The 15,863-nt window shown below is 33.5% G+C and overlaps 1 non-coding gene across 1 annotated transcript; it reads right to left on the reverse strand.

The window, feature by feature from the left end:
* Positions 1 to 7,517: 7,517 nt before the first annotated feature.
* LOC122317711 lies at positions 7,518 to 7,624 on the reverse strand. The gene has a single exon (XR_006244628.1). It is a non-coding gene; the product is annotated as a small nucleolar RNA R71 (small nucleolar RNA).
* Between the last annotated feature and the right edge of the window lie 8,239 nt (positions 7,625 to 15,863).

Below are 15,863 nucleotides of genomic sequence, written 5' to 3' on the forward strand. Positions count from 1 at the left end.
CGTTTTCCCAGCCTAGATCGGATCGAACTCCTTAAGGACCGAGCCAATCCGGTCTAGTTAGCCAACCCTAAGTTTTTTTTTTATTATTTTTTATTTTTTTTAATTTCATCCAATGACATTTTTTTAATACTTATGTAATTATATTGTAATATATTTAATATATATACATATAGTATATTATATATATTAGTAATATGCTAATACTATTAGTCTACTAGTATATAGTAAATTAGTAATAGTTATTAACTTATTTACTATAACTAATAATACACTAGTACTAATACTATAACTATATGTAATAATAGTAATACTATAAGTAATATACTAGTTTTACTATATCTCTTCAAACTCCACACATTTATTAATACTCTATGTAATATTATATTAAATAATAGTAATACTTTTAATCTACATTATTAGTATTAATATAGATATTAGTATTAGTTATAGTTATATAGCCTATATTAGAATTGAGAGTCTTAGACTATAAAATAGACTAATAGTATTAGTACAACTGTATAAGTATACTGTATAGCTATATATTAGTATTAGTTATACTATTATAGTGATTTAGTATATTATAATTTATACTATAACTCTTATAATATATTAATACATTCTAGTACTATATATTATAGTTGTACATTAAATAATATAATAATACATTCATACTAAATATATATAGTTATATTTCTAGTGATTTAGTTATTAACTTATTATGATTAGTACAACGATATAAATTATAATAGTATTAGACAATTAATATAACTATACGTTAGTAATATTAGTTATAGTGAATCGGTGATTTAGTATAACTATATAAGTATTAATTATAGTGATTAGTATAATTATATAAATTATAGTATAGTGATAATTAAATTATATTAATTATAGTGATAAGTATACTATATAGCTATACATAGTATTAATTATAGTTATTAATATAACTATATAAATTATATAATAGTATATTAGCATTCATAGTAGACTATTAGTATAGTTATTGTTGAAGTATATGGTTTATACAGTGAAAGTAGGTAGATGTTGGAGCGAGAGGAGCTTCATGGCATTTGCCTTTCTGGGATGCTGATTAAGTTAGGGGTGCGAGGGCAACTCCCTTGCGGTTTGGTACTGGGGTATTTTTGTAATTTTTTTTAAATAAGTCCATACATTTCACAAAAACTATATATTAGTATTAATTATAGTAGAACTATATTAGTATAAGTATAACTACAGTTTATATTAGACTATTAGTATTTTTTTATACCATATATAATTGTATAATTAATTATTATATATAACTATTATATAAATAATATATATAAATAATAAATTATTTTTTTTTAATTTCCATTCTATCTGGTCCGTGATGAAAACCCCTAGACCGGGACCAGACCGAATGGGTTTAGTCCCTTGAAAATTGGACCGGTCTAGACCAGTCGATTCTCAGCCCTAATATGGATATCCCAAATGTGAGAGATGATGAAAAAGTAATGTTGGGGAATGATGATGATAATGTGGTTTTAGAGCCAACACAGGAAAATGATGATGATAGGGTTTCAGAGCCAACGCCAAGAAATGATGATGATGGGGTTTCAGAGCCAACGCTAGAGATATTTTTTAAAATTAAGATAGAACTCATTTATTATTACAAGCAATATGGGAGATAGACTAGATTCGGCATGATGGCCTAAAGAAGTAAAAGGGAAGAAGATGAGAGTGTTAGATATGTAACACTTGGTTGTGCTTGTGGTGGTAAGACAAGAAAACATATTACCAACCTTTCTAAACCATGCCTGACAACGAAAACTAATTGTAAGGTGAGAATTAATGCAATTTTCATTGATAGTGTCTTACGCATAACTATTGTCCATAATGCGCATAACCATGGGTTAAGTCTACAAAAGGCAAGATTTTTTAAATGTAATCGCGCAATTGATGATTCTATGAAGAGGAAGTTAGATATTAACAACAAGGTAGGCATAGGTATGACCAAAAGTTTTAATGCATTAGTTGTTGAGGGTTGTGGCTGAGAAACTTCCATTTATTGAAAAAGATGTAAGGAATTATATTCACAAGGCTCGGCACTTTAGACTTAGCCAAGGAGGTGTTGATGCACTTTGTGGTTATTTTGAGAGGATGCAGTATAAGAATGATGGGTTTTACTCATCGATAGATTTGGATGATGATGGTCGATTAAAAAATGTCTTTTAGGCCGATGCACACAGCAGAGCGGCATATGAGTATTTTAGAAATGTTGTAACATTTGATACAATATATCTAACAAATAAATGTAGCATGCCATTTGCCTCATTTGTTGGTGTTAACCACCATGAACAGTTAATACTTTTGGGAGCCGGCTTCATATCAAGTGAAAATACTAAAATATTTGTTTGGTTATTTGACACTTGGTTGAAATGTATGGATGGGAGCGTGCCAAAAGCTATCATCATTGATCAAGATAGAGCCATGAAAAATGCTATTACAACAGTCTTTCCAAATTCTCGGCATAGATACTGTTTGTGGCACATAATGACAAAACTGCCAGAGAAGTTGGGCTCACATGCTAAATTTAAGTGTGGTTTGAAAAGTGCATTGCAGCGATGTGTTTATGATTCTCAGACTTCTGACGAGTTTGAGAAGTCTTGGGAGGTATTTATTGACACTTACAATTTGCATAAAAATGCATGGCTTGAGAGTCTCTATAGCGAGCACAGGCATTAGGTTCCTGTATACTTGAAAAATACATTTTGGACTGGGATAAGCACAACTCAGAGAAGTGAGAGTATGAATGCCTTTTTTTTTTTTTTTTTTTTTTTTTTTTTTTTTTTTTATGGATATGTACATTCAGGGACTACGTTAAAAGAATTCATCGATCAATTTAATAATGCATTGAGGAAGAAAGTAGAGGATGAGATGGCAGCAAATTTTCACTCATTTAATTGCACAATCCATTGTATATCTCATTTACCCATGGAGAAAAAATTTCAAGCAGTATACACGAATGTTAAATTTAAGGAAGTGCAGTCAAAAGTAATTGGGTTTATCTATTCTCATTATGTTATCATAAAAGCAGAAGGGGCAATTACCACATATCAAGTTAATGACCAAAGGGAAGTTGAAAATGACATCAAGAAGTCAACTTTCCAAGCGTACTTCAGTGAAGATGAGTGTGAGGCAAAGTGCATGTGTGGACTATTTGAGATGAGAGGAATTATATGTAGGCACATTCTTTCAATTTTCACCACAAGCGATGTCCAAGTGTTGCTAAAAAAGTACATTATGGAGAGATGGAGTAAGGACGTTAAATGTAGATATGCTCTCATTCAAAGAAGTTACGATAACTTGAGTGGTAAACCAGATGTTAGTCGGTACTTTGGTTTGAGAAAATTATGTTACGAAGTAGCTACAAATCCATGTAAAAAAGAAGGTAATTCCCTGAACATGACACAAAAGCTAAAGGCAATGAATTTGATTTACACTAAATCAATACCCCAGGCCACAGTTGCAAGCATACATACTTCCATTAATGCCTAAACTAGAAGTTCCAAAAAATTGTTGAGTCTTCATGTTGTTAAGGCAAAGGGAGGCCCCCATCAAAGAGGAGACAACCTATAATAGAGAAATTGTAAACCAAAAATAAAAAGGCTAGTGGCAAGTAGCAAAAAAACAATGTTGGAATATTTAAATAATGTGATTTTGATATAGTTCTAATACATTTATTTTTAAGTTATGTAATTTGTTTATATATTCAAATGTATGTAACATCACGTACGGAAGATGTATTAAACTCTCGAGAATAGGTAATACTACATGGCATACCAGAAGGTGTTGTTTCGCAACTACCTGGTACACAACAAAGCTTTATTTCTCAGGTAAATGTTAAATAATATTCCCTTTTCTCTATATTTTGAACAACTAATGCCAAGTTTGCATGAGTTTCACAAAATATTTCAAACTACTTGTAGGTGAACTTCACATGTCATGGCCCTCTCGATGATTGATGAAAGACATGGTAGATTGCTACATTTCAAACTATTTGAGATTTGAAGACGTTGTAGACTGTTCATGATGACTATATTCATAACTTTAGTTGTATAACTGTATTTTGTATTCTTGCAAACTTGGTGTATTATTGTGACGTTGGATATTTTAACCATTTTATGGGTATGGAGTTATGTTATGGTTATGAGATATGTTTCCTCATTCTCAAATTTTTATAGGTTGGTCATGTTAGTATTGAAAACATAGCATATCAAATTGTCTGAAAGTATAACAACATTTACAACGCAGATTCAAAGAGTTTCATACACAACTATTGGGTTTGAATATTACAATACTAATAAAGGTTGTAAATCTATCTATTACAACCTACTTAACAACATTACACAGTTTGATACACATTTGCTTAATTTGTAATTGTACTTAATCTTATCCAACAACAAAATATTAGAATTGTAAGTCTCAAATACATGCAGGGTTGCATGCATGTATGATCAATATCTTTCATTATACCATGAAGCTCATTCTGATTATTTTGGATGTCATCTTCCAATTTCTGAACCTATACCCTTGCACATTGGAGTCTTCCTCCCTCTTTTGGAGCAGTTAAGGCCTTCTTGCAACAAACATCTAATTAGTGTGGAAAATTACAATTAATACAAAAATATCTAAAAGTTTTGCACAAACAGGACTAATTAATGTTTGCCTCTCTATTGTAATTTGGACAGGAATAAAAATGTTGGATTGGATTTCTTGGTGTTTTCGATAATTTTAAACGTGTCATCTCTCTACATAAACATTTTGGAGCATGATTCGAGGAACGATTAACCAAAGAAGATGAAGAATGAAATGAAGACATTGCATTTCAAAAATAGAAACAATTTTTGAGACTGTGTTATGCCTACAACGAATAAGAAAACGTGACTCTAAATCATTAAAACAAGCAGGTGAAAAGCAAGCAAATGAGAAGAAAAAAAAACATGTAGTTTAATATATTTGTACATAAAGGCATTAAAACAAGGAAAAAAAAATTAGGATACAAGGAAAATTTCATTCTGGGTTAATATTTTCTAGATTCTATCAAGTTTTTTGTTCTAACTAGGTAGTTTATAATAGATTTGTATATAAGTGCATAAACGGATGAAGGGTAACCCATTAAATAGAAGAAGATAGCCAACAAATCATACAAATGCAATGCAATATTGTATCTTACAAACTTGTCAAAAAAAATATATATATTGTATCATACAAATCATACATAAACTTCAAGCCTGTATATATTTAAAAATTAAATATATATTTTATTCTATATAAATTAATTCTTTTACTTATCAAAAATAAAAATCGATAGTTGCATGTGCATAAACATAACACTCGAGAGATATCTTGGGATATATTCAACTCTTTACATTTATTGTTTTGAATGTTCTATTTTTCCTAGTGTAGGTTGACAAGAAGCTTTTGAAGAAATATTCTATAGAGCATCCTTACCAGAACCTTCCAGATTTTGCTGATAAGGTATTGTTTTAAATTTACCAAAGAAGATTGCAAGCTATTGGAAGATGAGTGTAAGGCAATGACTTGCAAAATTTCATATTGCAGATTTATAAGATCGCTCGAGCTGAGGCTTTTGGCCGCTCGAGCGAATTCAGGCAGATTCAAATGCTTGACTGCCGCTCGATAGTGAGCTCGAGCGGGTTGTGGGAAAACAAAGATCGCTCGAGTGGAGGCTTTTGGCTACTCAAGCGAAGTCAGGTAGAGTTGAACGCTTGATGTGCGCTCGACAAGCCGCTCGAGCGAATTTAGGTAGAGTCGAATGCTCGATGCTCGCTCGACACATCGCTTGAGCGAATACCGTATTTTTCCAGATCTAAGGTTTTCCGCCGTCAGAACATATAAAAGAGATTTTTCACCATTTGGCCGAACTTTTGGACTGGAGAACACTTTTGGGACAGAAAAACACAGCTAGAAGGATTCAAATTATCTGTTTTGGTTAGGGAATTCCATATATTGCACGTACGTTGGAATCATACACGAGCACAGACAGGAGAAAAGTATTGAAATATTTCCTTGAGTTTTTGAAGACGAGTTGCGGCTGCGAGGAGTATTTTTCAGCGTTTATTTTCTTCCAATATTTTCAAAACAATTATGATGAATTCGTTTATGTTGAATTCCCTTTCTAGCATGAGCTAAATTTTATTTATTTTAGGAAAACGATGTAACCTAGTTCCGAACTATGCTTGATCGTTTATGCTAATTTAAGGCAATTCTCTCTTTGTTTATCTGATTTATTCTGAGTTTATTGCTTCTAATTAACTGGCCATTAATTAGATGATGTTTAATCTTGTGATTTGCTATCGAAAGAGAGAATCATAGGGTAGATCTTGGATATTTCAGCATAGGTAAGTATAGAGATCGAAAGACTTGTATGAACCTATGTAGTAATTAAATCATTGGTCTTATTGCTTTCTTGATTATTTAATTTGAATATTCTTGTGCGAATTGATAAACAAGAATAATTTCCAATTGACTATTGAAAGAGGCTTTTGGATGAATTAGAGATTTGCTAATAGATAAAAAGAATTAAATTAAATTAGTTGGATGAGTAAAGCATAGTGAATAATTAGGTAAAATCGATTTCCTAGAAGTTTTCTTTCCCATTAATTTGATCTTCGAACATCAGTTTTATTTCCTTTGCGTATTTCTCTTTGAGTCGATTTTAATTTAAATTGCAACTACAAAAATCTTAGTGATTCCTCTAGATAAAATCAAGATTAGTATAATTTTGGTATTTGACAAAAGTAAGGTACCAATCCTTGAGGACGATACTCTTCTTATCACTTTATTATAAAACTATGATACTGTGCACTTGCAGTTTTGCATCGGTCAAGTTTTTGGCGGCGTTGCCGGGGATTGGTTTATTCTTATTCTTTTTGTCAATATCGATACTAAGTAATCTTGGTTTTAATTTAGAATTTTATTTTAAGTTGTTCTTATATTTTATTGTTCTACAGGTGTGTTTTTTATGTTGGATGCGCCGTGCTAAATCTCGTGATATTATTCCTTTTGATCTAGAGATTGAAAGAACTCTTAGATCATGAAGAAAAAATAAGATACTAGCCATGGCTGAAGAAGAAAATGAGGCACTGCCACGCACCTTGAAGGGCTATGTACGTCCAGTTGTGAATGGAAATTACTCGAGTATAAGGCGCCAGACTATCAATGCCAACAACTTTGAGCTCAAACCAGCTTTGATTAGCATGGTGCAGCAGGCTCAATTCAGCGGATCACCACTTGATGATCCCAATATTCATTTGGCAATGTTCCTGAAGATTTGCGACACTGTAAAGATTAATGGTGTTACTGAAGACACCATTAGATTGGGATTGTTTCCTTTGTCTTTGAGGGACAAGGCTAGAGGTTGGCTACAATCTCTACAATCAAGAAGCATCACTAGTTGGCAAGACATGGTTGAGAAGTTTCTTGATAAATTCTTTCCTCCTGCAAAAACAGCCCAACTCAGGAGTGAGATTGGTCAATTCAAGCAAAATGATTTTGAGTCACTCTATGAAGCGTGGGAAAGGTATAAAGACTTGGTTCGACGTTGCCCACAACATGGATTGCCAGATTGGTTACAAGTTCAGATGTTCTATAATGGGTTAAATGGGCAAACTCAAACTATAGTTGATGCTGCTTCTGGTGGAACTTTAATTTCAAAGACAGCTGAGGGTGCTACTGCCCTTTTGGAAGAAATGGCCTCAAACAACTATCAATGGCTAACTGAGAGGATTTTGGCTAAGAAAGTTGCTGGAATTCATGACTTGGAGCCGATAGCAGCCCTTTCAGCTCAAGTTGCTACTCTATCTCATCAGATTTCAGCCTTGACAACACAAAGGATACCACAAAATACCAAATATGTTGCATCTACAAGTATGATAGTTCCAAGTAATGAAGTGAGTCAAGAACAAGTTCAATACGTCAACAATCGGAACTACAACTATCGTGGTAATCATATGCCAAATTACTATCATCCAGGGCTTCGAAATCATAAGAATTTGTCATATGGAAATATAAAGAACGTGTTGCAACCTCAACCTCCTCCAGGATTTGATAGCCAACCAAGCGAGAAGAAGATGTCACTTGAGGATGCCATGGTTTCCTTTGTTCAGGAGACCAATGCAAGATTTAAAAAGACTGATTCACGGTTGGATAACATTGAGAATCATTGTAGCAATATGGGAGCTACTATGAAGAATCTTGAAGTGTAAATTGGGCAACTAGCCACTACCATTAATGCCCAATAAAGAGGAGCTTTTCCTAGCAACACTGAAGTGAATCCAAAGGAACAATGCAAAGTCATCACACTTAGGAGTGAAAAAGAAATTGAGAGGTCACCATTAAAGGAGAGCAAGTCCACCCCTACCGCTGCGAACAATGGCCAAATCAAAGATCAAGTAGAAGAAGAGGAGATTGTCAATGATACACTAAGAGAAACAGACTTGCCTCTAGCAATTTCATTTCCTGACAATCCTCATATTCTTGCTCCTCCACTTCCTTATCCTCAGCGTTTTCAAAAGCAAAAATTAGATAAGCAATTTTTTAAGTTTTTGGATATTTTTAAGAAAATTCACATAAATATTCCTTTTGCAGATGCCTTGGAACAAATGCTAAATTATGTCAAATTTCTAAAGGACATCATTTTCAAGAAGAGAAGGTTGGAGGAGTTTGAAATAGTAAAACTTTCTGATAAATGCAATGCCATTCTTCAAAAGAAATTACCTCAAAAATTAAAAGATCTGGGCAGTTTCACTTTGCCTTGCACTATTGAAAATTCATTTTTTGATAGAGTTTTATATGATCTTAGTGCTAGCATTAATCTTATGTCACTTTCTGTTTGCAGGAAATTAGGACTTGGAGAGATAAAGCAAACAACAATTTTTTTGCAACTAGAGGATCGGTCCATCAAGTATCCACGTGGAATCATAGAAGACGTATTGGTAAAGGTGGATAAATTTATCTTCCCTGCTGATTTTGTGGTGTTAGACATGGAAGAAGATGAAGAAGTCCCTCTAATTCTTGGCCGACCATTCTTGGCTACGGGAAGAGCTTTGATTGATGTTCAAAATGGTGAATTAACATTGAGAGTTAATAAGGAAGAAGTTATGTTCAATATCTACCAAGCCATGAAATTTCCAGAAGATTCAAGTACTTGCTTCCAGGTTGATGTCATTAAGCAATGTGTAGAAGAGGCCTTTCAAGAAGATATGCCATCCGATCACTTAGAACGATCATTACAGCAGGTTACATCACTTAATAATGAAGTGGGGAAGTTAGAGCCGGTGGTACCAAAAATTGATTCTATGAAGCGGAAGAAAAGATTCAGCAAAATACAACTCCGGAGTTGAAGCAATTACCTGAGCATCTTCGTTATGCATTCTTAGGTGATAGTAATATATTTTCACTGATTGTTGCTACATCACTCACACCCGAAGAAAAGGAAAAGTTGCTGCGTGTATTGAGGGAGCATAGAACAGCCTTGGGATAGACTATTTCTGACATAAAAGGAATAAGTCCCTCCATTTGCAAGCATAAAATTTTAATAAAGGAGCTTTACAAACCAATGATCGAGCACCAAAGAAGATTAAATCCAGCAATGAAGGAAGTCGTGAGAGCTGAAATTTTGAAACTCCTTAATGCTGGAATCATTTATGCTATTTCAGACAGCTCATAGGTAAGTTCAGTGCAAGTTGTACCAAAGAAGGGTGGAATGACGGTGGTGAAAAATGACAATAATGAGTTCATTCCTATAAGAACGGTCACGAGATGGTGTGTATGCATGGATTACTGCAAGTTGAATAAAGCAACAAGGAATGATCATTTTTCGCTTCCATTCATTGATCAAATGTTGGATCGATTGGCTGGGTACTCCTACTATTGCTTTGTAGATGGTTATCCGGGGTATAATCAAATTGTCATAGCTTCTAAAGATTAAGAGAAAACTACATTCACATGCCCCTATGGAACATTTGCTTTTAGGAGGATGCCCTTTGGATTGTGCAACGCCCCTGCGACATTTCAACGTTGCATGATGGCTATCTTTTCTGATATGGTGGAAGATATAATGGAAGTTTTTATGGATGACTTTTCAGTTTTTGGTACATCTTTTGATCATTGTTTGCATAACTTAGCACTTGTTTTGCAGAGATGTGAAGATAAAAATCTAGTCCTGAACTGGGAGAAGTGTCATTTCATAGTTCAAGAAGGGATCGTGCTTGGCCATAGAGTTTCATCTAAAGGAATTGAGGTGGATCGAGCCAAAATTGCAACCATAGAAAAACTACCACCTCCAAAGAATGTAAAGGGAATCAGAAGCTTTTTGGGACATGCGGGATTTTATAGAAGATTTATCAAGGATTTTTCTAAACTCTCTAAACCTTTATGTAATCTTCTTGAGAAAAATTCTGCATGTGACTTTGATGCTATTTGCGCAGGCATTTAATGCAATCAAGGAGAAACTAATTTCAGCACCAATTGTGATTGTGCCTGATTGGAGTCAGCCTTTTGAAATTATGTGCGATGTAAGTGACTATGCAATTGGAGCAGTGTTGGGACAAAGGCGAGACAAACTGTTTAGAGCCATCTATTATGCAAGCCGGACATTGAATGAAACTCAATTGAATTATATGACAACTGAGAAAGAGATGCTTGCTGTGGTGTTTGCCTGTGACAAATTTCGATCCTACCTCATTGGTACAAAAGTAATAGTGTTCACTGATTATGCAGCATTTCGTTATTTGTTTGGCAAGAAGGATGCTAAGCCGAGGCTAATTCGTTGGATCCTCCTTCTTCAAGAATTTGATTTGGAGATTCGAGATAAGAAAGAAAGTGAAAATTTAGTGGCTGACCATCTCTCTCGGTTAGAGCAAGAGGAAAAAAGACCAGATTCAATGGTCCAAGAGGCTTTCCCTGATGAGCAGTTGTTTGCATGTGAGATCAACCTTCCATGGTATGCTGATATTGTTAACTATCTAGCTTGTAAAGTTTTACCACCTGATCTTACTTACCATCAATGCAAGAAGTTTTTTCATGATGTGAATTATTATCTTTGGGATGAGTCTTTGTTGTTCAAAAGATGCCCAGATCAAATCATTCGAAGATGTGTGCCGAAGAAGAGATGCAAGACATCCTCCATCATTACCATTCCTCATCATATAGAGGACACTTTGGAGCCATCCGTACAACAGCTAAGGTACTTCAAAGTGGGTTATTTTGGCCTTCTATTTTTTGTGACAGTTACACTTTGGTGAAAACTTGTGACCAGTGCCAACGTATGGGAATATTTCAAAGCATCATGAATTACCACTGAAAGATATTTTAGAAGTTGAGTTGTTTAATGTTTGGGGAATAGATTTTATGGGGCCTTTTCCTCCTTCTTTTGGTTTTGCTTATATCTTATTAGCAGTTGACTATATGTCAAAATGAGTGAAAGCAATTGCTACAATAACAAATGATACAAAGGTAGTGCTCAAATTTCTGTACAAGAATATATTCACAAGATTTGGCACTCCACGAGCTATTATTAGTGATGAAGGGACTCACTTTTGCAACAAGTTGTTTGATAATCTTCTTTCTAAATATGGTGTAAAGCACAAGATAGCACTTGCTTATCATCATCAAACTAATGGCCAAGCTGAAATTTCAAACAGAGAAATCAAGAACATCCTTGAAAAGACAGTCAAAACCAATAGAAAGGATTGAGTGAAGAAGCTTGATGATGCTTTGTGGGCATACCTTACAGCCTTTAAAACACCTATCGGGATGTCTCCATACCGATTAGTGTTTGAAAAGGCATGTCATCTTTCTGTGGAGTTGGAGCATAGAGCTTATTGGGCTGTGAAAAAATTTAACTTTGATTTGAAGGCAGCAGGTGAAAAGCGATTTCTTTAATTGAATGAGATGGAGGAGTTTCGGAATGATGCATATGAAAATGCAAAGATCTATAAAGAAAGGACGAAGAAGTGGCATGACAAACAGATTCTTAGGCTAGAGTTTGCACCAGGACAACAAGTTTTACTCTTCAATTCATGACTCAAACTCTTCCCAGGAAAGTTAAAATCAAGATGGACAAGTCCTTATACAATTCATGAAGTTTTCTCTTTTAGAGCAGTAGATTTGAAGGACAAGACAAGGAATATTTTCAAAGTTAATGGTCAGAGATTGAAGCACTACTATGGAGAACAAGTGGAGAGGAACTATGCATTTATTCCTCTTGGAGATCCTAATTGATGAAAATTGAAAAGTCTGGCTGTAGACTTTAAAACAAGCGCTTATGGGAGGCAACCCATAGATCTATCTTTCATTCTTTCATTTATTTTATTATCTTTACTTATTTAGTTTTAATAATTTGGTTTTTGATGCAGGTTTATTTAGCATGAATAAAGAGCTGAAAAATTTTAAACTACGGAAGATTCATCATGAAACCAGGGAAGTTCCTTTTATTTCTTCAATCCTTTTTACTTTTGCATTACAATGAGGACATTGTTTAGTTTAAGTTTGGGGGTGTAAACTCCTATAGTCATTTGATCCTTTTGTTTTCTAAGTCTTGGGTTGTTGATGGGTTATCTGATTCTCTTACCAAGCATGCTTGGAGTAAGATTTAATTCTCTATGACTCTGAAATTTGTGATTGAAGATGGTTTTGAGAAAAATTTTCAAAATTTACCAAAGAAGATTGCAAGCTATTGGAAGATGAGTGTAAGGCAATGACTGGTTTGTGTGTCAATTATATGTAGAGCAAAGGTTATCTATATGTGGGTTAGAAGAATAGAGGGCAAATGGGGAAGAATTTAATGGCTAATATGCTGATTTCAATATGCTATTATCCATTAAGAAAAAAAAAAAAAAAACTCATTTTTGGTCCCCCCCCCCATCCAATATTGTATCATACAAATCACTTAAACAGTTGGACTTAAATGCAGTGCAATTTACTGAAAATGAATACAACTACAAATACAAACCGGTTGCCCCTAACAAGAAAAACAAGTGAGTGAGTTGATAGCATTCAACTACAACTACAAATTATGGACAACACTTGTAATACGTAAATGATAGTATTCAAGTAATAAGTGAGTTGCAAGAAGACTATCAACAAGTCTGAAAGTTCAAACACATACACTGCAAGCATGAATTACATAGAATCAATTCACAAATTTTATCAAACAAGTAGAGTGCACATAATCAAAATTAGAAATTTTTTAAAAACAATTAAAGATCTAAACACAAATTCACAAAGGAATAATTCTTATTACAATCTCCATTCGGGGTCTGCAGCAAAAATAACAATTTTATCCAAGGTAATATTGAGCAACAATGCAAAACCAATTCAAGGTTCAAACTTAAATAGAATTACATGCACAAGAAGATACTGAAGGATCCTTAAAATCATTATCAGACTTTGGTACTCAGTTCATAACCCATATTGTTGGTTTACTAAGAATGCACCAATGGAATTCCACAGGGAACTTCATTCCCCTTCACTCAGAATTCGGACAATGAGTGGTTTCATCTATACAAGGTATACGATTGCCCACGTAACAAAGCAAAAGAAGAATACAACATTATAACAAAGAAACAACTACATGTCGACAATCTCGATTTATAATTGCACCCAACAAGAAAGGAAAAAAGTATCAGATTATTAGGGATTTCCTCACCAATCGCAAAGAAGGGATTTCCTCACCAAAAACAAAGGCTAGTGAATAGTTAATTAGTGACGACGTTAGACGTAGATTGCGATGGGAAGCAGTGATGGCGATGCTCAATGGGGCAAGCTCTGGGTATGGAAACTTCAATTGGTTTATGGGGCAAGGGCCAGAAGACCTCTAAGAGGTCTGTTTTGTTTCCTGCAATGCAGATCCTGAATGGAGACTGCAATAAGAATTATTCTAATTCAAATTATCTCAAGAAATGGAATTCTCACAAGACCAGAACTTTGCTTGTCTAACAACCCATGGCAAATTATGGTGATTGCAACTTTACGTCGCTTAGGATGTTACTAGAGAGGGAAAGATAGGAGAGTCTTTGTTTTGTATGTTCACTTTTCACTCTTTTTAAGAGTATGTAAAACTTTTATTTAAAGAGTTTTCTATTGGGGTAGTTAATTAATTTCCCTAAAGTTAAGTGATAATTGTGGGGAGTTAATTAACTCAAATGGTGGGGAGTTAATTAATAACTTCCCCATCCCATGTGGACACGACATAAATAATAGGGTACCCACTATTAACAGTTTCAAATCCCGAAATATATTTTATTATCCTAAGTATCATTCTAAGTTCTTCTTAAATAATATTTTTATTCTCGCGATATTTTTATACCCTCCCTTATCTTTTTGTTATGTTTTTGTTTATCTTTACTCTTATTTTCTCAATTCTTCATTACATTGTCCACATTTGGAGATGACACGTTACAATGACAGCTCCCCCCATCCAATTGCCATTTCGAGGGCATGTGATTGTACTGAAATATTACATATTTTTATACATTTAGAACTAATATATTTTAATTCTTTCATTACATTATTATTAATTTTAGATGGAAAAATGATTAATATGCATAAATCTGAGTTGTAATTTAAATTGATTAATAACACGATTTTATGCTTACTTTTATAACTTGTGATTTAATTGGGTAATATTGTTTTACATGCATAACACAATTTTGATATTCTATTCTTTCTTTTTTATTTTTTTTTCTTATTTCTATTTTTTTTAGGTCCAAGGACTATATAAATTAAAAATGAGAAAAGTCAAAAAAGTCAAAAAGCAAAAAAGCACGGGTACAATTTCAATTGGGATTTGAGTAGGACTTTAAGACTTGGACGGCAACCATTATCCTATGGAGACTTTGACGTAGGGGAAAAAGAGAATATTATCATTATTGAAAGCATTAGAACACTGTGGTCATCTTCAGCCACACACTACTATTCTATTTAACATTTTCACACCACACAGGAGAAAAAAAAATTGCTTTTTTTAGTTTCTGATTCAATTCACGCCGCACGTATTTTTTCTTTTGGAGATCCAATTCACGCCGCATGGCAACACACACTTTGAGGAATTGAAGTGTGTTGAAGAGCTCCTTGAGGGGTCTATTTTTGCTATAGTCCAGCATCTTCCACTGCTTTCAATCTCCATCCCCATTCATTTGACTTTCTCTTTCCATTATTTACTTTTTATTTAATTTCAATTTGGAATTTATGGTGTATTCTTGATATTTTTGGATTAAAAATAGGGCATTTTATTTTCTGTTTATTTTATTCTATGTCAGTTATTTTTCTTGTTTCTTTAAACTTCTATTAAATATGCATTACAATTACATTTTAGATTAATTTCAGTTTATTATTTAATTTTCAGACTAATTAAAATTGTTTAGTGTAGTTGAATTTTTAATTGTTAATTTCAATTTATTAGTCTTTTACGTTCCATTTTGATACTAAAAAAAATCTAAAAGTATGAATCTAATTTATGACTAGTGTCATTTTTATTTCCATTGCACTCTTGTATTCATTGCATATATCATCACTTTTGTTTGTGAAACTTTTCACCATTATATACCAGTTTGGATTTAAGCAACTTTCTCCGAGGAGATGATTTAGGAATTTTATTCCTAATTATTACATGACATCCTCCTGCACTTGGGATATCCTTTGTGTTACTCATTTTTTAGTGAGTCAAGTTTTTGGCGACGTTGCCGGGGATAGTTGTCTAACTTAAATTTAAACTCTTTATTTTTTATTTTCATTATCTTATCTCTGATTACATATTTCATTTGCCATCTACCACTTAATCACTTGGACCTTATATA

This window comes from Carya illinoinensis, chromosome 7 (assembly GCF_018687715.1).
Source record: "Carya illinoinensis cultivar Pawnee chromosome 7, C.illinoinensisPawnee_v1, whole genome shotgun sequence".
In the NCBI taxonomy this organism is placed as follows: domain Eukaryota; kingdom Viridiplantae; phylum Streptophyta; class Magnoliopsida; order Fagales; family Juglandaceae; genus Carya; species Carya illinoinensis.